Source organism: Psittacula echo, assembly GCF_963264785.1.
Source record: "Psittacula echo genome assembly, chromosome: 3".
NCBI lineage: Eukaryota > Metazoa > Chordata > Aves > Psittaciformes > Psittacidae > Psittacula > Psittacula echo.
In genome coordinates this window covers 86591851-86617493 of record NC_137736.1, presented here as the reverse complement: position 1 = coordinate 86617493, position 25643 = coordinate 86591851, and positions in this window count along the sequence as shown.

The following is a 25643-nucleotide window of genomic DNA, read 5'->3' as shown; positions in this document are numbered from 1 at the left end:
TCTCCAGCAGGTCCCTGTCCTTCTTGAACTGAGGGGCCCAGAACTGGACACAATATTCCAGATGCGGTCTCACCAGGGCAGAGTAGAGGGGAAGGAGGACCTCTCTAGACCTACTGACCACCCCCCTTCTAATACACCCTAGGATGCCATTGGCCTTCTTGGCCACAAGGGCACAGTGTTGGCTCATGGTCATCCTGCCATCCACTAGGACCCCCAGGTCCCTCTCCCCTACACTACTCTCTAACAGGTCGTTCCCCAACCTATACTGGAACCTGGGGTTGCTCCTGCCCAGATGCAGGACTCTACACTTTCCCTTGTTATATTTCATCGTTATTCCCTGCCCAACTCTCCAGCCTGTCCAGGTCCCGCTGGATGGCAGCAGAGCCTTCTGGCGTGTCAGCCACTCCTCCCAGCTTAGTGACATCAGCAAACTTGCTGATAGTACACTCAATTCCCTCATCTAAATCGTTGATGAATATATTAAATAATACTGGTCCCAATACTGACCCTTGAGGCACTCCACTAGATACAGGCCTCCAACTAGACTCCGCCCCATAGACTACAACTCTCTGGCTTCTGTCCTTCAGCCAGTTTGCAGTCCACCTCACTACCTGATCATCCAGGCCATACTTCCTCAATTTAGCTATGAGGATGCTGTGGGAGACTGTGTCAAATGCTTTGCTGAAGTCAAGGTAGACCACGTCCACCGCTCTGCCATCATCCATCCACCGTGTTATTTCCTCATAAAAGGCTATGAGGTTGGACAAGCATGACTTCCCCTTGGTAAAGCCCTGTTGACTGCCCCTCATAACCCTCTTATCCTTGACATGCCTTAAGATGGCACCAAGGATAAGGTGTTCCATCACTTTCCCAGGGATGGAGGTGAGGCTGACCGGTCTATAGTTACCCAGGTCCTCCTTCTTGCCCTTTTTGAAGACTGGAGTGACATTTGCTTTCCTCCAGTCCTCAGGCACCTCTCCCGTTTCCCCAGACTTGGTAAAGATGATGGAGAGTGGTCTAGCAATGACTTCCGCCAGTTCCCTCAGCACGCGTGGGTGCATCCCATCTGGACCCATGGATTTCTGGATGTCTAGATTGATCAACTGGTCTCTAACCCATTCCTCATCGACTAAGGCAAACTGCTCCAGTGACCTGACTTCATCTGAGGTCTCAGGGGTACAGGGCTCTTCAGGACTGCCTCCGGCAGAGTAGACAGAGACAAAGAAGGCATTCAATAACTCTGCCATCTCTGTATCTTCTGTCACCAGGGCACCCATCCCGTTCACCAGTGGGCCTACCTTGCCTCTGCTGTTAGTTTTATCTGCCATGTATTTGAAAAAGCTCTTTCTGCTGTCCTTGACCCCTCTTGCCAGATTTGATTCTGAGGACGCCTTAGCCATCCTATTATATTATATTATATTATATTATATTATATTATATTATTAACCAACCAAAAATGTTCTTAGTGAAGTAAAGATCTTCCAGTGCCCTGATGCAACTGGTGGAGGACAAGGCAATAATGTATGTCAGGTGATTTGAAAGAAAGGAAGTATAGTGGAAGAAGAATCAACTGAGTGTTTCATCTGAAGGCTCCTTTGGCAGGCAGGAAAGTCAAAACCATGTAAGGCTTTGGAGCTGTTTTCTTTTCCTAGGAAGTCTGCAAAAATTTTCAATGGAAAATTTGCCATGAATAGGGATTGTGATAATATGTCAGGTATGATTTGCTTTCAAATGTAAGACAGTTGGAAAAATCTATCTACTTAACCTCAAAAAAAAAAAAACCAAGCAAAGTAAAAATATCCCTTACTCTCTGCCAAAACCAAGAGCTGAATTGCAAATTAGAAAAAGCTTTTAGGGTCAAGGAAATAATTCATTCATGGATTGCCATTGAAATCAATGGCAAAATTCCCATCAGCTTGTGAAGTGCAAAATCTTCAGTTTTCAAAGTTAAAGCTTCTCCCTTCTCTGATTCCTTAGCCTCAAAGAACATCTACAGGAAAGCAGATGGTATTAATTCCCTTGAAATTCCATGGATTGGACAGATGTAGAAATGCAATTCCCATTGTCCCAAAACAACAAGAAACATTTGTTTCCAGTATGATTATTATAATTATTTTATCTGTAAGGCTTAAACAATCCAAATTTCAGGCACATACACAAATATCACTGCTTCTAGTTGTAGTCTTCTAATGGTCAGATGTTACTGTTGGTGTAGAGCATTGCCATACCAGGGATTGAACTGGCTGTATTTTAGTCATGTTCAAATTTGGTAACAGCAAAAATTTTTTTACTGGCCACTTAGGCACTATCATGAGTCCCAGAGAAAGATGCACAAAGTAACAATATGCCCTGTATTCTGTGAAGAGTACCCTCTTTGCACTCATTGGTAAACTGGCAACAGAACTTGCCTCAAGCTTTTTTGCAAAAGTGCTCTTTCTATGCTGCAGTTAACCAGATATCTCTGTGAAAATTTGCAGTAGCAGGAAGCAAGCACTTCCTGGAAAACTTTCTGAAATTGTTCAGAAATTTTTCTCATTCACTGCTACTAACCCCCACTGTCTAGCTGTCAGAAAAGTTTGGGCCATGTTAAAAGTTAAAATAGTTATAAATAATCTACTAATGCTGCAATACTGAGTAAACATAAATATTTACACAGTTGCCATGGAAAAAAAAATCTTTATATTGGCAAAAAGGACTTTCATACTAAAAAAAACCAACCAAACAAACAAAAAAAAACACAACCCATGGCATAATAGGAAACAAAGTTAAAAGAAAAAAATATCAAAAACAAATAAACCAAAGTTTTGCCTTGATGGAATGAAGATTCATAGGATATTTACTTTCAAGTCAAACAGATTGGACATTTTTTAAGTTAGTTTGTTTAAGTGGTTAGGTTTCCAAATTATTAAAACCATATTTTTAAAACCAGAATTTGTTGCCTTGTGGAAAAGTAGCCAATAAATAATCTTGTCAAAGATAAAAACAGATCAAGCACTCCTACAAGACAGTACCACTAGTAACAAAAGCTTTTCGGCATGCACTTAACTACAGCAAATGTGAGAAAGCAGAAGACACTATAACATTTTTCTGTTCTTACAAGTTTTTCTCTGAAGTAAGCTGTAGTACTTGTTACTGCTCAAAGACAGCCTAAAGAAAACTTCTCAAAATAAAAAGACTAATAAAAGCTACTGTAAATACTGCATAACACATTCAGTTCCAACCAATTTTAACTAGCAGGTATTGGACACATACTCTAGTTGCATATTCTATTGCATACTATATTGCAACTAATAAATGTAGAACCTGGATATAGAAGCAAATGCACAAGAACTTCAGTGAGGAAGGCATTTGAGGGTTGACTGCAGTCCCTTGGCTTCACAAGAAACTTTGTCCAGTATGCCCATCTATAAGTCTATGCAGCTTCATTTTTAAATGAATTGTATTCATTGTCTTCTTTTCCTCTTATGAGGAAACTGGTTTGGACTACTTTTTGACACGTCATGGCTAAAGCCTTGAAGATGCCTCAATTTGTATTTTTCGCTTAGAAACAGCTGCCTTGAAGCCACTTTAAAGCTGACTTTTTCCCTTAAGATGCAGTGTTTAAAAAATAGCATCTTGTCATTGAACAGGATATTCAGAATATTATATACAAATTTAGATTAAAAGTAACACTTTTTCTAGTAATCTTTACTCTTAACAGTGCAGTGCTAATGTGGGCAGTGACAAAGTGAACAGACTGCAGGTCTTTCTGGCACATCCTGAACAAATGCCATTGCTTATGTTCTAATCATTCACTTCATCAAAGTAACGAACGATGAAAAAAGGTTCCAAAGACAACACTAATAGTATCATATGGCAAAGTGTGGGTGTTATTTATCAAGTAGAATTTGTATTATAGAGGATGATACCTGGCAAAGGTCAAATTAAGTTTCTTTTTCAGATTTCAGTCTGATGTTACAAGGCAGTAATTTAATAAAAGAATAATGAAAATTCTATTTCTTGGAAAATGGAAGCTGATGAAGAAGAAGAAACTTAGTCATGCCACTACCATGAACATCTGGCAATCATGGATAGCCAGTCTGGATTTAGAGAAAATAAAGGGGAATTACCACAGTTTAAAGAATTATATGACCATAAACATTTTGGTGATGGAGCAAATCCTCTTCATTGATTTAAATCTAGCAAAGACAGATAGGACATATGAAGCATTTAACGTAAATCAAACATTTATTTTCTAAACTGGTGCTAACAGACAGTGAACTCACTAACTTACATATTGCTCAGTAGGTGAGAGTACATGAGTTGCTACAATTTCTGGAGAAATCATCAGGGTTTGTTACAAGGAGATTTTTCCCTGGATCTGTGAAAATGTGACAACCCTCTGTGCAATCTTTCTACAACAATGTGGCTCAGTCTGACCAGCTAGGGTGAAGTGAGAATCATCATCAGCAAGATGGCTGTTCAGGGAACTTTGGTTGAAGGGGTTTTTGACCTACAAGATATTTTGAAGATGGTTCATCACTGTTTTTTCAAACACAGCCTTTAAATGAGGCTAAGCAATTTTCCAGGCTGTAGATCATAGAAAATAATAATTAATGGGATCTGTCCTGGACCATATGCTCCTTATTTTCTCCTTCAACTTCTTTGCCACCATTTCTCATCTGTTTTACATGAACTATGTTCAAAGTCCACAGCATCATTTTCACAGATTCTTGAGGCATGATACAGAAGGAATGATGAGTATAACATACCTGGGATGGATTTCCCAGTTTTGATAAGATGTACAGTGTACACAAATCTAATGAGAAGATGCTCCCCACCCCAACTTCACTGCACAGCATCACTGCACAGTGCATGCCTCCACTTTAAAATCCAGTGTGTTACAGAGACTATTCATCTGAATATTCATCTGTATTCATCTGAAGTAAAAATTTCTGAGAGTGTTTGACAGATTTATATACAGCATAGAGACTTGCCACCTGCAACTTTGAATCTCAGATAAAAAAAGGAAGTTGTAAAATGTTTATAATTTTACAGTTTTTAAGTTTAAAATCTAAGCACTTTTCAAAAAGTGTCAAGCTCAAATGCACATCAACACATAGAATCATACAATAGTTAGGGTTGGAAAGGACCTTAAGATCATCTAGTTCCAAGCCCCCTGACATGGGCAGCAACACCTCACACTAAATCATGTCACCCAAGGCTTTGTCCAAACTGGTCTTGAACACCACTAGGGATGGAGCATTCACACCTTCCCTGGGCAGCCCATTCCAGTGCCTCACCACCCTTATAGTAAAGAACTTCTTCCTTATATCCAATCTAAACTTCCCCTGTTTAAGTTTTAACCCATCACATTTCAGTCATCATAATAAAACTTAACTGTTTCATTAATAGCTGTAAGCTAATATTAATAAAAATGTTTAATTTTGAAACTTTCCTTAAATTTTATACACTTAAATTATTAATTCCAACATAAATAAAAAAATGTTTTTACTTTGATGGGAACTCATTAGTACTGCAAAACACTCTTTTTACTAAAGATGCTGACATGAAGCTTTTGCAGACAATGTACAAACTATTGATTTTAGGAGAAACACCTGCTGAGGTACAAAGGCATATGGAAAAAATATCATGCAATCAAAGCTACTTTATGTATTGTGCATGAATAAAAGAAAAACTTATCTATTTTTTTTTTCCCATACTTTACCTGTGATGCCCATGTCAGGGGGGTTGGAACTAGATGATCTTAAGGTCCTTTCCAACCCTAACTGTTCTACAATTCTATGGAAAAGTCCTTATCAGCTTGTTAATGTACATATATAAAAGAAATAGAAAGCACATAGGAGATAGTTCAAACAACAACATCATTCCATTCCAACCTCCTGCTGTGAGATTCATAGGAGAGATTGGGACTTTAAGTCACCCTCATAATTGTAAACTAAATTACATCTGTACTGAAGCCCATCTATTTTAATTCAGCACTGCTTTCAACTGTGAGTAAAAACAGATGTTTTGCATACTGGAATACTGAATACTGAAAAACATCTACTTTAGCTGCATGATTTCACTGCTGCAGTACTTAACAGCAGTGATCCAGCTTCAGCTTCCAAAGTTCTTCAAACTAATATTCAGACACTGGTTACCAAGACCCCGATATAATCAACTACATATCTCTAAAAACTTTTTATGTGTGACTGGGACAATACATATTTGCTTTTAAAAGTAAAGCATAAAGCCTCATAGCACTGATAGAGCCAACAGTGATTCTGCATTCCAATTTTGGAATGTACTTGGAGTTAAAAACTGGGATACAACAGAGAACAGGTGATTATTCTCAAATATTGTCCTAAGGACTTCATAGTAGATGCAACTTTTCACCAAAGTTTGGAAATCCATGTCCTTTTATGAGGTTTGCAGGAGCATGCTATACTTCCTGGTACAACTGTCTCTTCACTAACAGCCTCATGAATGAGGTATGCTCTGGGCTTTCCTTGGCACCATGAGGTTTAAACATACCACTCTCCTTCTAGAACCTCACCGTCCATTCAGTGGTTGGTGTTCTGGTGGGACCAGATCTGGAAATATATCACTGATCCTTTAACACCATAGAGTGGGGTTTTCCACAAACTCTAAGTGGTGACTGCATTTCAATCAAAGCTCATTTATTTTACAGTTCAGTGCTGCTGGGTGAAGTACCAAAAGAGTAAGATCTGAGGTAAATGTGAAAATCTGATTTGAAAATCTGATTTAAAAATCTGAAGCATAGTTGAAGCTATCTTCATGTACTAGAAGTTAATAATAGCATGGTGAGTTTCCACTAACTAATAACCATGTGACATTTTAGCAATAACACCGAAGTAATATCTTTGATTACCTTAGAATGAAAATACCTAAGTTTGTACTTCCACCAATGCTTCTCAAATCACATAATTATCAAAGGGATTTTAAATTAACAAGTTTCAGTACTCAATAGTGTCTTTGGCAATGATAAGCCCTTAGAAGTAGTGATTTGAGGGAAGAGAATAGGTAAAGTTAACAGTGGAACTGGAAGACCAAATAGAAAACAGGAGACATTTGAAGAATGAATGAGAATTATTGCTTAGCTAATAATCACTAAGTGCTGAAAATGCTGACCTGCACAGCAGCAAGTAAGCCTCTTAACAGTTATGAAACAAAGTTTGAATATAAAAGAAGCTCAGATTTAAGGATAAAAGCAAGGTCATCACTTAGTTTTACTGGTATAAATTAAAAGTTGTATAAAAATATAATTACGTGTGATTTATGTTACTGCAACAGAAAGGCTAATGAAAACTATGCAGAAGACACATTAGATGTTAAAAAATATAGTAAAATAATTAAAACATAAAATATGTGGAGGCTCCACTTCATAGTGATAAGATTTCAGGAAGTGACAAGATAAAACATCAGTCAGGGCATTTTTTACTGTAGTTCAGCCTAGTCATTACTAATAATTAGTGGTTTTGCTAATATATCATACATACTTTCCATTCACGGAAAACTTACTATTTACAATGAATAAGCAATGAGGACCAAATGTTTTGAAACCATCTTATAAATGTAAAGTATTTCATTATAAATGGTTTGTGATTAAATTACTTATTTCAAATTAGTGAAGAACAAATAAATGCTTCTACATGAGAACTGCAGAATTGCTCAAAGTTGTATAAACCAAATAATCCTTCATCCTGAAAATATATTATATAATCTTTTATTAATAAGAAAATATTCATAGAAATAGAGCAGACATTCAAAAGGTGATAAATCAAACTGTGAAATTTTAATTAAATGAACTAAAGAAAACTAATATGTAAATGAAAATTAAAGAAAATAAAAAAACCAGCCATGTTTTAAATATGGTGTAGACGTTAAACAGCATTTCCCCATTATTAAATCGTGTGTTTTGGACAGGAAAACAATTTAGCATTTCAGTCTTTTCTAAGGTGCTAATGTTCTCCTATACTGATGGTGGGTGTGGGTATTAGTGTGTATGTTTGATTAGAGATTTGTGTGCAACCACTGAACTCTTTCAAAACTTACTGTATTGTTCAGAAACTCGAGAATAAGAAATTATTATGTTTTAATTATTTTTTCCACAGAAAACTTGCATCCTTTTTGCATCAAGTACTTCAGTTAAAACTAAAATATGAGCTAGTCAGCTCAGTATAGCCAAATCAATATGTCTCAGTAGTAAATTAGCAGAATCAGTCCTAAAGTGAATGGAATCCCCCCTTTCAGGTTAATAGGCATCCTCTTGCCCCTCACAGGCTTTCTTGGACTAATTTAGCATATCAATATGTTGCATTATTTAATGATGAGAAAAAAAAAGATAAAAATTTCTAAACATCCAAGACCCACTGAAGTTATCAACAGTGGGATTTAACCAATTAAATGAAGAAGTCTGCATCTTAGCTATTTACTCCCAGATTTTGCTTATAGTTAATGAAAGAAAACAGACAATTGCAATATGTGATTCATCTGAAGAGGTCTACTTAAGATGTGATAAATCACATCCTAAAAATACCTGCTTCTCTATATTGATTATAAATAAATCCTAGTGACAATACATCAAAGACAGAGATTCAGACTGTCTGTGTCTGAAGTTAGATGAGAAGTTGAAGGCTTTTCACTAATTGCTATGGCTTTGGAATAAGCTATTTGTGCCTCTGAGCAGAAATTTCTTTGGATTCCTTATAATCTCTATTTCTGTTGTTTTAATCTTAATTTCAATTAAAAAACCCAAAACCAACCAGCCAAACAAAAACCCCAAACAAAACAAAACAAAACAAACCCAAATAACAGCAAAAAAAAACCAAAAAACCCTCCACAAACAAAACCAGCACCCCCCCTTAAATATTTAACATCTTGCTTACTTCTTTTAGACTCAAAGGCAGATTAAATTATGGTAGCTTGAAATTTAAAAATTCTTTATTTCCATTCTCCCTCTTTGTCTACAAAAATATGTAATTTTACTCTTTTACCTGTAACTTTTTTAATCATCTGCTCTTTGAAAGAAATTACATATACATATTTGAAAATCTGTTTTACTGTTATTACTGAGTACTTTAGGTCATATGTGAAATGACAGGGATCATCCAGGTTGATTACAGAAATACCTTAAATACAATCAACCAAATATTGCATTTACCTTTCCTTTTATAATGAAGCTATAACTTACTAGAAATTCTACAGATTTAGTCAGATCTAAAAACGTACAAAGCACTATATAGCTATAAATGCAATCCTTTGACACTGATTAACATATCATACCTTCTTTAAAATGACATCATCTTTTGTTTCAAATTAAATTACTCTTGGAAGTCATTTGCCTTATGTTCTGCAAATCCTTTAACAACACACCTTAATCTGATTTTGTAAAATGATATTGAAACATTGGGACTGTTCAGCCTGACAAAGGTTCATGGCAGTATCTCATCAATGTATATAAATACCTGAAGGGGAGGGTGCAAAGAGTATGGAGCCAGGCTCTTTTCAGTGATGCCCAGCGAGAGGACAAGAGGCAATGGGCACAAACTGAAATACAGAAGGTTCCCTCTGAACATCAGGAAACACTTTTTGACTGTGAGGGTAACTGAGACCTGACACAGGTTGCCAGGGAGTTTGTGGCATCTTCATCTTTGAAGATATTTAAAAGACACCCAGACAAGATCCTGGACAACTAGCCCTAGATGTCCACGCTTGAGCAGGGGTGTTGGAGCCTTTAGAGTTCCCTCCCCATATCAGCCCCCCTGTGCTTCTGTGATATACGAATCATGCAGGTCAAGAAGCATTAAATCAACCGAAGATAGCAAAAGCAGAAGTCTTTATTATTCTAAGATACTTCGTGGAGTATTTGGAAATTATGAAAATTTCTAGGGCTAGTGGTTGCTTGTGTTTTGGTTTGATTTTTCAACCATAATTATACTTCAGAGTTGTCATGGAGAAAAATGTGAATGGATGGATATTGAAAAGAAATAGGAAGAAGCAATAGTTATTCTGCAAATAACATGCCACGTAAATATAACCATGAGACAAAGGTCAAATTCAGACAGATTAGGGTGATCAAGGGATGAAAGAACAGGTCAGCACTGTAAGGATGGCAAGTGTTCTGTGTTCTGGGCATAACAGTAAAAGTTTTCTTCTCTTGATTTCTATTCATATTCTGCAGTAGCTCTATGAAAAGAACATTTATTAATATCAGTGGGAGTCCTGTGTGCAGGGCAGCTGCAGAATATACTATTTAGAACCACAGTGCAGACTGGAGAAAGAACTACATTACATTCCTCATCCTTTAAAATAGCCTTTCAAGTGAAATTATTCCACTCTTCTCCTGATTTCTTTCATTGCCTATTTTTTATCAGTGCATTCCATCTAGACCTTTCTCCCTAAAATTTAATTTTTCTTACTTGCACCCTTTTGATGTTCAGCTTTTTTCTGTCCCCCATCACACCTGAAATTGCAGGCCAATAAACAGTGGTCAAGAATCTTTGTTCTCCCTTGGAAAAAACAATAACCTACTGTTACCTATTTCATTGATTCTCATAGGTCTTGTGCTTAAATTTATTTTTATAGGTAGATATATTATTACTGCACTTGCTTGTCATTTTTTCAGACTATCATATAGCCTTAAATAGATATTGCTATAAAAAAACCCCACATGCTATATATTCTGATGAAAAGTTTAAAAACATTGTTCTGGAGCAGAAAACTATTGAGATAACCTGTACACACGAGACTGGTCAAACAAGAAGAGAAACAGCGTTTGCAAAATCCTAGTCTATCTAAAGCTGCTTTCATATTTTCTGCTGAAAAGACAAAAATCTCCCTTTTTATCATTTTATTAAGGGTTTGGTATCATTATAATTTGTGAATTAAAGCACAATATGACACTATTGAGTATCAGCATGTCCTGGGTTCAGCAGTAGCAGTCAGTTTTTCTCCTTCTTAGTAGCTGTTGCAGCACTGTGTTTTTGACTTTCAGCCTCGGAACAGAGCTGATAACACTGATGTTTAGACTGACCAAGGACTTTGTGAGTCTCATGCTCTGCCAGGGAGGAGGAGAAGCCGGGAGGAAGCAGGGACAGGACACCTGACCCAAACTAGCCAAAGAGGTATTCCATACCATAGCACGTCATGCCCAGGATGTAGAACTGAGAGTCCCCGGAAGGGCTGGATCATGGCAGGGTGGGGGTGAGGTACCGGTTGGTGAGTGGTTGTATTCTCTTCCTTGTTATTTCCTTTATCATTATTATTATTGGTGGTAGCAGTAGTGATTTGTGTTATACCTTAGTTATTAAACTGTTCTTATCTCAACCTATGGGAGTTGCATTCTTTTGATTCTCCTCCCTGTCCCTCCAGAAGCGGAGGGAAGAAAGGTGGGGGGGGGGAAGTGGACTGCGTGGTTCTGATTTACGGCCTGGGCTTAAACCACGACACAGCAGTAGAGTCAGAATGAAAAGTGGACCTATGGGAGGAAAGAAATAATATAATACAAAAAAAGGTTTAAATAGAAGATTTAGGAGTAAACACTCCAGACTATGCAATTACATTATATTCATAGCTGTCGGGAAGAGTGCAAAAGCAATGTAAAGATACTTAAGGAAATTTAAGTCTTATAAAGAATCATAGAATCAGCTAGTTTGGAAAAGACCTTTATGATTATCAAGTCCAACCATTACCTCAGGACTGCCACTACCACCGCTAAAACGTATCACTGGGGGCCAGCAGAGAGGACTTAAGTGTTCTGTGCTGTCTGCCGAGAGGATGCCTCCTAGAGCACTGTCTCAATGACCACTGGCTGAGCTCAATTCTGCAGCCTGCCGGGCTGCTGGACACTGCCTGCTCGCCCTGATGTGGTGTGCTTCGAATGCTCACACTGCCAAAGGCGGTGTTACCCGCTCGGGGCGGTGCCGTCCCAGGGCTGCCCCTGTGAAGGAACCGGTTCGTAAGCAGAGCTGCAGCTCCTGGGCAAGTCCTGAGGAGGACTTGAGGCCCCTTGGTTGCTCCTGCGGTTAAGAACGAGGCTCCTGTATGCTGTGACTTCCCCACACTCCGGTGCTGAAGACATCCTCTCCAGAGATACTCACCTCGGCAGGTGAGAATGAGGCATGTGTATTTTATTGGTCTTATGTGAGAAACTAAAAAAAAAATAATTGAAAGCAGGTTTTAGAGTAGTGAGAGAACTTTGAAAGGTACTTAAAACCCCAGTAAACAGGTTTGTAATATTAATCTAAGGCCCAAAATTGAGGGAAAGGCTATTAAGAACTTGATTTAAACTTAGAGAAAGAAATGTGTGTTTTCTAAGACGCAGAATGGAATTATTTTTCTGTAATATATTTAGAAGGAAAAAAAAAGAATTAAACAGAAAGTGATCTGGAAGCAAAACCAAAACCAATCCTGAACAGACAGAATTAACATATCTCTAAGGGAAAAAACAAACCAAAACATTTTGCAAGAGCCACAGAGGAGGAGTGGAAGTATCAAAGAAGAAATAAAGAATAAAGTGTAAACAAACTGTGGTCAACAAAGATCTTCTGTGGGAAACTGCTGAAGCTGTAGCTTCATCTAATGATAAGACTGTCTTAGACACAAGTAGAACCCTTATTACTCATAAAATGGGTGATCCTGGAAAGAATAAGAAAAATGTCAAAAGTTATACTGAAGTTTATACATCCTAGACAACTGTTCAATAGAAATTAGTGAAGAAATGATTGTTCATGATGACATGCTCAGAATACATACTTTTATGTAAGTACACAAAATATATGTACACTTCTTGAAAACATACTTAAGTTACAAAAATTAACATTTTATATTCAGTGTCATTTCTGAGGAGAAAAAAATGCAGTGTTTCCTCTGTATTTTCACTCTTTCTGTATCTTTGAAAGCAGAATTTAAGCCCTTTGAATATAAAATCTTACAAAAAAGGACTTGTGGTTTTTTGTTGTTGTTCTTCAACAGTCCATTAATTACTATTTCTTAATAATTAAAAATAAAGGCTATTTAAAATATCAAGCCTGATGAAGGATATTGATTAGGTAACATCTTAAGAAGCTTATGTTGTCTAATAATAATTAAACTGTTTAGTATGAAATGCAGTACACTTTTAATGCAACCCTAAAGCTGTAAACCTTAGATCTGAAAGTCATTAAAAGGTATTCTTGTTGATCTTGAAAAGTGGTGAATTAATAAAGCCTTGTGTATGGACAGTTCTGGATAGATGCAGGTTGTTACAGAGTGCTTTATAAGTAAGTCCTCTAAGCCAGTCTGTCATAAGTCAGCTTCATTCCAGTAGCCAAATAAATGATATTAGCATTAGTAGCTCAATATATTTGAGGTCATAGGCTCCATTGCTGCAGATTGTCAATTGTTCATCCTTCTGGCATATCACAGCAGCTGAACACCAGACAGCCATGACTGGAATGCAATCTTTTTACAGATCTAGGCCTAAGTTAATATTTCTTGCCTCTTAGCAAAACCTGTTAGCCTGAATACAATGACATTGTCGTTAGTTTTTAGTACCTTCATAGCACTAATCCTGGTGATTGCTGAAGACATTTTTGTCAAATACAGTTTATATCATTCACTCTTGCCTGTGAGCAACATCAATGAGCAGCAGGCTGGTGCAAAGCATCTAAAAATAGTAATACTTTGCATTCATGTAACATTTTATTTTCATACCACTAACAATGCTCTAATAAGTGTTCAGAAGGATCTCACTGAATTAGATATCAACCCAGAGTAAAACTGAGCAGATTAAATCACAAAAATTTTGTCTTATGCTATATAAAAAAATCAATGGCAGAGAAAACTAGAGCTCAGGAACTCTGAATTTGAAAAAGCCGTACCTTACTGAAGATTATATTTTTGTGCTGTTAGAATGATTTTATGCCATGTCTTCAATATCAGGGTGGTGAAATACTGGAACAGACAGTACCCAGCGATGTTGTGGATGCCCTATCCCTGGAAGTGTTCAAGGCCAGGTTGGACAAGGTTTTGAGTAACCTGGTATAGTGGAAAGCACCTCTGCCTGTGGCACCGGAATTGGAACTAGGTGATCTTTAAGGTCCTTTCCAACCCAAAACATTCTATGATTTTGTGACATTTTACAAAGTCGTAAAGACAGGTCCTCTAGTTAGAATGACTTAATTTCAGAGGTCAAACACAAGGACAGAAGGCAGTTTCTCAACAGAAAAGCAAGATTATCGAATAATAATGAGAATACAAAGTACTAGCTCTGCTATAATGGCAGCTATATCAGAGCAGAAGATGATGATGCATGGAAAAGGTGCTATAGAGTCTGAACAGGAGAATATTTAGTAGTTTCCAATAACAAGGAAAGGAAAAGCATATGCCTTTCCAAGGTGACATGGGCAATTCAATATCTATGTGATGATGTGTTATATGGCATGGACAATAAGATGAGCATATCTGCTCCATGCGAACTCCTGAAAGCACATATCTCAGCTTTCAGAGTGACAGCACATACAACAACAGTGCATACACAAACAGTAGCACAACACATTACAGTACATCTGATGTGCATGGTATTGGTTAAGCCTTCCGTGCACACACTGTGTGACCTATTTAAAGACCTCAGATCTGATCATAGATATGGACTGAAGAGTAAAATCATCTCTCCTGTCAGTTTTGCATGCACTTCTGACTTCTTAAGCATGTGGCAAAAAACTGCATATTTGCAAAATGCTTGCTTCCTCACGTTTTTCATGCTGGTGAAGACTGTGACAACTGACAAGTACAAAACATCTATTCTTATACTATTAGCAGTAAGTAGTAACAATAGAAACATAGAATTATAAAATAGTTTGGTTTGGAAGGGACCTTTAAAATTCATCTAGTCCACTCCCCCTGCAATTAGCAGGGACATCTTCATCTTGATCAGGTTGCTCAGAGCCCTGACCAACCTGACCTTGAATGTTACCGGGGACGGGTCATCTACTACCCCACCAGGCAACCTGTTCCAGTGTTTAATCACTCTTATCATTGAATAATTATTTCTTTTATCTAGTCCAAATCTCCACTATTTTAGTTTAAACTAGAGAACTCTTTGATTTAGGTATTGGTAAGGTTCATGTTAATAGCAAGCTCTACTGCTTGCTCACATTTAAGTGAGTTTGTATTTGAAATCCACATTGAGCTACATAGACATTGCTAGTTACTAGATTTTTTGCACTAAATGTAGATCAGTTAAGTCCGAATGCAGGGGACTAAGTGACTCAGGACACTGGCACAGTAGAATCTTTTGGACTCCAAGTATTCAAGCAAAATTAATTAAGGTTGAAGTGCATAAGCTGATCACACAAAGGTACCTAAAATCACATATACTTGGAAAAATACTTTCTCACACAGAATATATCACCTAGTCATGATTATTAAAATGGCAAATACTTCTTTTTAAGATATTGTCAAGGTAAGCCAGAGGCATTTGAAAGTAATTGACAAATAACTCCAAATCTGGAAACAATATATATATATGCACTTTTTAACTTTTTGCACTTGCTACTGGTGTTGATTTTTCATCCTTTTCTCTGATTGACTTTTTGATTATGTCTGTGATATATTTTTTTTTATTTAATTAAATGTTCTCCTTCATATAGCTTCTTCACTGCATAAAACCAACTCAATTCTTCCTCAGATCAACCACAAACCAAATATATTTTAATTTGAATTTAAGAAAAACAAGCAGTTGATCCAGAATATGTCAAAAGGCAAAGAGATTTTTTCCCCTTGGATCAGTTCTAAAATGTATTTATTCATTATGCATGCTATAAATATAAAAGTGGAACCCAGCAGTAATAAGGACAGTATTAAATTGCAGGGTGCCATGTGTGGTTCCTTTTATAGCTGCATTCATATTGATTATATGTAATTTTTATAGAAGACCTCTTTTAACTTTATAGGTAAAGATGGCAATTAGGTGTGTGTTGCTTTTCTTTATGTTGCTCTAAGATATCTAGGGTATGATAGGATTTTATATAATTCTTTCCATTCTCTTACCCTTTCAACCTTCAGATTATTTTCGAAGTATTTGTGACTCATACTCTTTATTTTTCCCTAGGAACTATAGCAGTTTAAAAGTGCATGTAAACTTACTTTTTTCTTTTTCCTAGTAGTTCAAAGTATATATAAAAATATAGACATGTGAATGCTAGTTAAAAAAAAAAAAAAGATGTTGGGAATGGTTCCTAAAAGATTTTATGGTTGTCTCTGAATGATGGAGAACCAACAGTACAATATCATTAGATAAATTCATTAGAAAACTTCACAACTTGCTCATGATGAGGTCAGAGACAGCAGAATCACCTCTATTTGCATATGCTCTATTTGTAGCTGAGCTTGCAAACCTTGCATAGTCCGTATGACTTGTGTCCTCATTGGAATAAGTCACTACTAATATTCTTCATTGTCACGTCTGTTGACCAAGTGTATTTTTATTGCCAAGTCAGGTGTTGGCCCCCATCTTAGAGACTCAACATCCCATGCATCACAACCCCACCTATGACCTACAGTGTTTCCCTGAAGGTATATAACTCATAAAAAAAAGGTATGTAACTCACAACAAGATAATACGGAGAGAGAGAGAGAACAAATTTTTAAGAGATCAAAAAAAGTGGAAGCGTTTCGAGTTTAGATGGAACCCCCCTGGTGACTGGCTGCCATGTAACCCAATATAACCCTATTTACTGTAACTCTTTGAGCCTAACCTGTCAGCCAATTTCCCACCCAACAAGAGAATATTAAATAAATTAACAAATAGTGAATTTACCAGAGGCAAAAATAATTGCATATAAAGTACAGCCAAAAAAATGCCTGCATATAAAAGTAAATTTCATATATGAAATTTATTGTTAAGGTAAGCCAGAGGCATTTAAAAGTAATTGGCAAATAACTCCAAATCTGGAAACAATATATATATATATATATATATATATATGCACTTTTAAACTTTTCGCACTTGCTACTTTCATATATTTCATATATGAAATTTAGGGCCACGCTCTAAGGCAGCATAAATAGTTCTTTTCCTTCAACTTCATCCTTACACTCTTGTTTTATTGTTTCCCCCTTAACTCTTCTAGCCTTGCTGTGAACTGTGATAAAAGGCAAAATAAATGCTTTTGTCTCTTTATCTCCTATTATTGCTTCTTCCTTTGAAGGGAATCACCATAGGGATTAAGTTTTTCAGGAGTTATTGGGAGAATAAAGACTGCAAAGCCACTCATCATTTTTGCTGATACAGAATGTAAGGAACTTGCACTAAAGCACTAAAATCAGTGTAAATGCTGTTGGCAAGTCAGCCAAATCCAAATAAATGCTTATAATGCTCCTCTAGCTAGTTTTAGCAAGTGGATCAAAAAATGTGCAGGCTTATGGCAAAATCTGCCTACTGCTCCTGAAAAAATCTACTTCAAGACTCCCTGTTGCATAAAATCCTTCCATCTCATTTAAATCTTTTTCTCATAGAATTATAGTTAGCATTATCATTCCTCATCCTGCAGAACATATTTCTTACATTGTCTGTTGACAGTTCTGACCATTGTATGGCTTCTGTGCCTCCACAAATTTTGGAATTTTGATTTCTAACAGATGCCTTCCAGTCCAAACTACTCTGATTCTATGATTCTATGATATGCCTCTTTTTTACCCTGCTGTGCAGTGTTTAGGTTTCCAGAACTGATGCACAAATATCTTGATAGGGAAGGACATGAAATGAGCTTGCATTCCTCCAGGTCACTGCTGCAGTGCAAGGGCACTCTAAATCTCTCATCATATTTTGGAATAACATATAAGCTCATGTTCAATGCTAACTGTACAAAGCAGTGAAAGAGGAATTTAATTTCTTTATTTTTTTTTTTTTCCCAAAGGGCACACATTGTTAAGTAAATTTGCTGCATTAAACTATTGCTTGTGAAATGCAAACTAATACAAACATCTAATATTAAGAATGGCACAGTGGATCCTTTTCTGCTTTTAGGCCAAGAAACTTTTCAGTGACAGTAAAAAATCCCCAACATGGGTTACCCTATCTGTTAAAACACGCAGAAATGGAAATTCTGAATTCATATCCTTTGGCCTTTCACCAGGAACTTTCTCTGGGTATTTTCTGGAAGAATATGAAAGCTGTCCTGAACATCTAGCACACCCTTGAATACAGGACTGTTCCTCATTTTTGAAATATTTTCATAGCCTGAATCTGATCTCACCAGTTGGATATAGCAGTTAAAAGAAATTGATTAAGGGCTTTCTGGTAACAATCAAGACAGAATGTGTGTATTCAGACTTGGTAGTGTTTTGGGTTACAAGAATATGGATTCAGACAATGTTTGAGTAGAAATAGAACCTGAAAAGGCTTTGGAAAGTCTGTAGTTTGGAAAACATGTGCTGAGCACTCTTTGCTTGAAGATGGTCATCTCACTTTGGCTGCTGTGATTGACAAAGCCTGAAAAGTGGGCTTGTGGGGGCAGCAGTGAATGATTCATTGGACACCCAAATACAACTACAGCATTTTCAGAATGGTTGCTTTTATGCTGACTTGAATTGGAGTTATCTTTGTTATGCTTAACTTCATTCTGGTACTGAGGCACTATGCAGTAAAACTGCAAAGCAATGCTATGAACAGGCATGAGAGTTTCAAGCTAATGTTGGAAATGCGAATCTTTCCATATTTTGCTATCAAAATGCTGTTAAGTATTACTTAGACAAATTAGGAACCCTGTTGGCTTGATATGTAATATAAACAAAATCGCAGAATCATAGATTCATAGAATTATTTAGGTTTAAAAAGACCCTTAAGATCTTCAGGTCAAGCCATTAACCTGACATTCCAAAGTCCACCACTAAACCATGTCCTTAAGCAACATGTCTGCGTGTCTTTTAAATAGCGCAGGGATGGGGACTGAACCACTTCCCTGGGCAACCTTTTCCAGTTCTTGATAACCTTTTTGAGAAGAAATTTTTCCTAATACCCAATCTAAACCTTCCCTGGCACAACTTGAGGACTCTCCTTCTCATCTTATTGCTTGTTACTTGACAGAAGAGACCAACCCTCACCTCACTGCAACCTTCTTTCAGGTAGTTGTAGAGAGTGATAAAGTCTCCCTGAGCCTCCTTTTCTCCAGACTAAACATCCCCAGTTTCTTCAGCCGCTCCTCATAGGACTTTTGCTCTAGACCCTTCACCGGTTTTGTTCTTCTTTGGGCACACTCCAGCACCTCGAAATCTTTCTTCTTGTGAGGAACCCACAACTGAACACAGTATTTGAGGTGTAGCCTCACCAGTGCCCAGTATGGGCAGACAATTGCTTCTTTAGTCCTTCTGGTCATGCTATTGCTGATATAAACCAAGATGCTATTGGCCTCCTTGGCCACCTGGGCCCACTGCCAGATCATATTCACCTAGCTGCTGACCAACACTCCCAGGTCCTTTTCCATTAGGCATCTTTCCAGACATTCTTCCCTAGACCCCCATGTATATTTGCATGGGGGTTGTTGTGTACCCAGTGCAGGACCCAGCACTTTGCCTTGTTGAACCTCCTACAACTGGCCTTGGCCCCTTGATCTAGCCTATCCAGATCCCTTTGTAGAGCTTTCTTACCCCCATGCAGATCAGCACTCCCACCCAACTTTGAGTCATATGCAAACTCGCTGAGGGTGCACTTGATCCCCTCATCGAGATCACTGATAAGGATACTAAACAGAACTGGCCCAAGCAATGAACCCTGGGGAACACCAGTTGTGACTGGCCACCAACTGGGTTTAACTCCATTCAAAACCACTCTTTGGGCTTGGCCATCCAACCAGTTTTTTGTCCAGCAAAGAGCATGCCCATCCAAGCCATGAGCAGCTGGTTTCTCCAGGAGAATATTGTGGAAACCACATCAAAGGCTTCACTAATTTACAGGTAAATAACATCCACCAATACAGGTGACAGTCTCAGGACAGTAAAAACATACGGAATCATAAAGAGTAATTGTTATAGTATAGCCCTCTAGTTTCTTAACTTCAGAACCATTCTAGGAACCTCAAAATTCCAGAAAATTTTGTGGCCTCTGTCAGGGTCCGATTGGAGGAAAAACCCCAGTGCTGGACCCTGTTTCAGTTCGCAATCCCAAGAGTGAAATTAAGACACAAACGAGGTCAAGTACCGTAATCAGACAGTTTGTTTATTGCAAATTATAAAAAAGCAGTTATTGTAAAAAAGGGGAAATTATTGTAATGAAGGGCATAGTAACAGGACAGGTTGGAAAAAAGGTAGAAAATGAAGCAAGGATTTGATGTACAGAGAGAGAGAGAGATAGTCACCATTGTGGATCCAGCAGGGATCCATTGTCTTTGTCACTGGTGGTGAGAGTTCTTCAGGGTTCGTAGTCTCATAATATCAGAGCAGAATGTCCCCCAAGAGTCCATTGGCAGTGGGTGTCCTTGCGGAGGCATCCTTCTGGAGTCCCCTTGAAGGTATCCCATGGAGTGTGTCTCGTGGAGTTGCCCTCATGGCCATGTCTCATGGAGGGTGTCCCTCAGGGTCCATAGTAGTCATCAATGGAGAGTATCCTCATGGAAGTGTCCTTTTGGAGTCATCCTCATGGCAGTAGCTCCCTGGTGATGTGTCTCTTGGTGATGTGTCTCTTGGTGATTACCTTTTCCCCTTTTGTAAAGAAAGAGCTGGAGAGAATACCTCTGCTCTTCATGTCACATATTACTAGTTCCTGGTGGACCAGTTTCCTTGGTCTTGCAGCCAGCTCTTCAACTGCATGTGTCTGCATACACATGTGTCTGCAGCAGTTCTTGGGATAATACCTCACACCAGTCCTCGAGGTAATGGACAGAAGAGTCTTAGCTCTTTCCCACTCATCCCTCAGGCAATGGATGGTGGAGTCCCAGTTCAGATCCTCACACCCTTCTCCCAGGCAATGGATATTGGAGTCTTATCTCAACTCCTCCCATCCATCTCTGAGACAAAAGATAGGTGGTTTTCCGACTCAGCTTCCCAGACCAATCTTTGAAACAGTGGACAGTGGAGTCTGATTTCAGATCAGTCTCTCACAGCCTCTGAAACCTCATGGGCTGTTAGTCATCTGACAAGGCTTTCCAGCTGGCAGAAAATGGATTTGGGGTTTCCAAAAGCTCCGAATCTTTTTTCCAAGATGGCAATAGAAACAAGGAAATCCTGAGTGCTAGGACTGTCAGAACCCCACAGGTATCATACCTGTTTTGAAAATGAAACTGGAATTTTCATTAGAACTGATTTTTCAGGGCATTCAGGTTCTTGACTCCTTACCCTGGATGACTGGATTATTAGATCTTTGACTGTATAGCCTACTGTCCCTAGACATAACTGCCTGAACTAGCTTGTGCTGCAAATGCCACATTATGACAAACCATGACATCTCAGGTTCTGTATCATGAAACCTGATTGCAGCAGTATCCTGTATGTAATGAAAAACATTATAGTTAACACGGAAAAGCTTGAAAGTGCTGCCACTCTCCATTGTAAGGAGGAAGCATGTAACTCTTCAATTCTATGTATAAGGCTGTTTGAATCAAATTAGTTACATTTCAGCATAATTTGCTGTGATAGAAAGAGATGTGTATAAACAGATAATTCACATGGTAGTTTTATCTGGAGATAATAAATAATAAATGCCCTTCCAAATAAATATGTCATGCAGATATCACACAGAGTAGATAATATTGTCTGTTATTATCTTTTCCGGGAAAAGGAATGAAGAGTAAGGAGGATAATATGCTTCATTCACTAACTTTTGGGAATCTAGCTAGTTTACAAACTCGTAACATATCCAAATCCCTCTTGTTTTTCAAAGGCTTTTGGTGCGTTTGTACATTGTCAAACGGAAAAGACATTCTACAGGAAGCTCTGTCTCGTGGAATCTGTCAGCCACTGAATTATAAATAGCTAAAGTACTTGCTATGCTTTGTGTAGTATAGGTTACCTAAGTTTTGAATTTTTTCAGTGACACAGGGAAGGAGTACAGATTATAGATTAAAAACCAGGAATGGAGACAGTTTTTAGCAGGAGAGATAATGATACAGCACACAGTATATAGGAAACTGTTAAGCACATTAAAGAAACTGTGAGCACAAACTTACACAAGAGTAGCAAAAAAATTTTAGTTTTCTCCCAATAATGAAGCTGTAACTTTATTAGCAGATAAACTTTTATTTAGTCATCCTCCAGTTTTCTTCATTTATATATGATTTTGAAGAATAATTTGATAAATATATTTGAGCAGTACCCTTCACACTGTCTGATTTGTGTAACTTCATGTTTTCCATACATTCTGACATTCATTATTTCATAATTGATATAACCTACTATTACAAAGCATGACATACTTTGCGTTTTAACCATGCTTTCTCATTTACTTTTTTCACATAGAAAAAAATCTCAGGCTTTTAAACATTGTTAACTGCTTCGCTAATTTATTTGTCACCTTTGCAATGTCTACTTCCACTGTTGTGTAGATATTTTATTCTTAGATATAAAAGGTCTATTACTGTTACTACGATAGTAACTCATTGCCACTAATTTTACCTCTGTTGTGTCTTAATACGTTTTGACCCTGAGAAACTGGAAGATCTCTGTGTGTACTTAACTTTTAAAGTATCCAGTCCAGGGTGGGTTTTGGGTTGATTGGTTTTAATAGTCGGGACTTGAAGCAACATTTGCTGAAGTGATGTATGTGTTCATTAGTAGACTATGGAATCTTGGCATAGCTGATGGAATTATGCTCCATGTGGAACAAGCGAACGTGTATTCCCTCTGCAGTTCATTATTAGATGTGAAAGTTTGAATCAATATCAAAAAACTTGCTTCAAAACTAGAACATTTTTACCATTTCTTTAAATTTTTTTCCCCCCGCAAAAGAAGCTGTTGGAACTCATGGAGATTGCGCCCTTATCTGGAGCTCAGCAGAAGTCAGTAGAATGACTTTATTGATTTCAGTTGATCCACTGTGAAGGAAGTACAATAACTATTCAAAAAACAATTTTGAACCTGTTTATCAATAAAAATCACAACAGTCTGGAGTTACTAAATATGTATTACTCCAGCTGAATATGTTTACGTACACATATATTTACAGAATACAAAGTACACACACACATATATAAATACTTATATACACCCATGCACATTATTTCTCTCAGAGAATTAGAAATCACTGTGATAAAAGTCTGTTTCATCTGCCTACTTTAAAATATGTCCTGGGTTCAGCAGCAGCAGTCAGTTTTTCTGCTTCTTAGTAGCTGGTGCAGCGCTGTGGTTTTGACTTTCGGCCTGGGAATAATACTAATAACACCGATGTTTTCAGTTCCTGGTCAGAATGTTTAGTCTGACCAAGGACTTTGTGAGTCTCATGCTCTGCCAGGGAGGAGGGAAAGCCGGGAGGAAGCAAGGACAGGACACCTGACCCAAACTAGCCAAAGAGGTATTCCACAACACAGCACGTCATGCCCTGGATGTAACTGGGAGTTCCCTGGAAGGGCACGCTCTCTGCTCTGTGGGGCTTGTTTTTCGGCTAATGGTATCATATTCTCTTCCCTTTTTATTTCTCTTATCATTATTATTATTGGTGGCAGCAGTAGTGATTTGTGTTATACCTTAGTTACTGGGCTGTTCTTATCTCAACCTGTGGGAGTTACATTCTTTCGATTCTCCTCCCCATCCCTCTGGGGATGGGGGGGGGAGTAGAAACTGCGTGGCTGACTTGCCGACTGGCTTAAACCACGACAGTTCTTTTTCTGGCACCCAACGTGGGGCATGAAGGGTTGAGATAACGACAGATCTGACCAGAGTGTGTCTAATCGTATTTGTGATAAGCATTCAGTGTTTTGGATTAATAGTCACTCGTCACAATGCTGATTTATTGGCCCTCAAAGTTCTTGGTTTTGATCTCACAGTTTCAATATGCCGCAGCTTACTGAGAGCCGGTATTTGCTGTGTTAGTGTTTTTCAAGTGTGGGGCTTGGGCTAAGGTTATTGTCTCATTGTATTTTATGGTAATGACTTGTAATACAATAGAAAAATTGATCATGAAACTGATCTGGCTTATGTTCCCAGTGTGGTCACCACCTTTATACTTTGGGAAGTACGTAATACAAGTGCTTAGCAATTACACATCTTTTTTCTCCTTCCCGGGTGGTCAACCTATGAAGGAGACATTCTCTTACCCTCCCAGTGCCCCTCCCAGACCGTTTACAGCATTGTTTGAGAGTTTTGAAGTTTTTGAATGTCCTTTTAATACTGTTGAGACCTGTTTGCTGATTGTGATGGGGATCACCATGTTGGCACGCATACAGAGTGTGTTTTGTCCACAACCATTACATCTGATCTCAAGAGTTAAGCAGAGTCAGGTTTGGGTCTTGTCTGGGGTTAGACGATGATATAGGGGGACCGAGAGATTTTCCCCGAGGCTGGACAGCCATGAGTGGCAGGGTGTGTGGGATAGTATGGGCAAGTATCTAGGTCAGTGGGCCCCTCCAGTGCTTTGGAATTTCATCACCGAACAAGTGCAAAATCCAGAAGAATTAGTAAAATACTTAAATGAGGTGTGTTGTCATCCTGGTCATACCAGAGAGGAACAAATCATGTCAACGTGCTGGGGCTTGGCCTATGCTTACAGGGCCTTGTTCAACACTATCCAGCACCTTCAAAAGGAAAAAAATGTCCCTGGATCTGAGGGTGAAGCAACAGAGAGCGCAGCTACTCCAGTTCCGAGCACAGCAGCTACACCACCCCCAGTGACAAGTACAGCTGCTACTCAAACTTCGACTGCAACAGACAGTGCAGCTACCCCAGCGACAAGTACAGCCGCTACTCAAACTTCAACTGCAACGGACAGCGAAGCTACCCCAGCTCCAAGCACAGCAGCTAACCACCCTCAGCGACAAGTACAGTTGCTGCTCAAAGCACAGTGATAATGACTGCAGCTAAACCAGAGGACCAATTCGTACCAATATCGATTGCCCCCATATGCAAGAGAAAAAGCAAAAAAGAGGCAAGAAGGGTGAAGCAAGATGAAGAAACAATGTATTCACCACCCGGGCCACCATCTGATCAGGAGTCATCATCACATGACGAAGAAGAAGAAGTGGTGACTTCTCAACCTCGGACCTCAACCGAGCTACGGAATATGCGGAAAGATTTTACCCGTCAACCAGGGGAGCACATCATCACCTGGTTGCTCCGATGCTGGGAAAATGGGGCCAATGGTCACGAACTAGGAGGTACGGAAGCCAAGCAGCTGGGATCACTTGCTAGAGAAGGGGGAATTGACAAAGCAATTGCAAGAGAGAAAAAGTCCCTCAGTCTTTGGAGGCGGCTCTTGGCAGCTGTGAAAGAAAGGTTTCCATACAAGGATGATGTTACGAGTCGTTCGGCCAAGTGGACTACTTTAGACAAAGGCATCCAGTCTCTGAGGGAATCAGCCATCATAGAGATGATCTATCACATCAAACTGAATAACGGGGATATACCCATAGGCCCAGATGAAGTCGAATGTACACGACCCATGTGGCGAAAACTTACACGGAATGCACCGTCATCATATGCCCATTCATTGGCAACGGTAACCTGGAATGATGTAG